Genomic DNA, 625 nt, shown 5'->3' on the forward strand with positions numbered 1-625 from the left:
GATTTTTGTTGCTTTTGAGCAGAAACATGTCTCCAAGCTTTGCAGTTCAGATGTGTAATAAGCATACGAATGTGCTGACTAGGTGAACCTCATTAACTGAAGAGGAGGATAAGAGTCCCCACACAGAACAGTCCCGAAAGGGTACTTGGCCCAAGCAGGACAAAGGCAAAACCTAAAGTTCATCTGCATCTCAGAAATCCCCATAATAAAACCAGTCTGCGGATATTACAATGTCCAGACTGCTGGTTTGTCTTTAACTCAACCAAAAAATGTGGCAGTAAAGAAAAAAAAGGGTGGAGGAGGGGGCAGGTAGTCCATCTCACAGAGAGTTAAGAAATAAGAGTTTGCTAGAAAGCTATCAGCTGACTGGCTACATTCTTCACATTATCTGCAAAGAAAATCCATGGAGCCAAGGCAGGAGTTACACTATTTGTATCAGCAGGTGGGTTGAATATGACAAATGGTTACTATTTATTATGTTTACTTTGCTACTATGTACAACACTGTACAGAATTACTGTCTAAACACTGGGGATAATATTATTTTGTAACTTTCAATGGATTTTACACTAGAGGAATTAATAAATGATTTGCAAATGCCTCAGTTGTTCACGTTATCACCTTTT

The sequence above is a fragment of the Nanorana parkeri genome, unplaced genomic scaffold, assembly GCF_000935625.1.
Source record: "Nanorana parkeri isolate BGI_ZX_2015 unplaced genomic scaffold, ASM93562v1 scaffold72, whole genome shotgun sequence".
In the NCBI taxonomy this organism is placed as follows: domain Eukaryota; kingdom Metazoa; phylum Chordata; class Amphibia; order Anura; family Dicroglossidae; genus Nanorana; species Nanorana parkeri.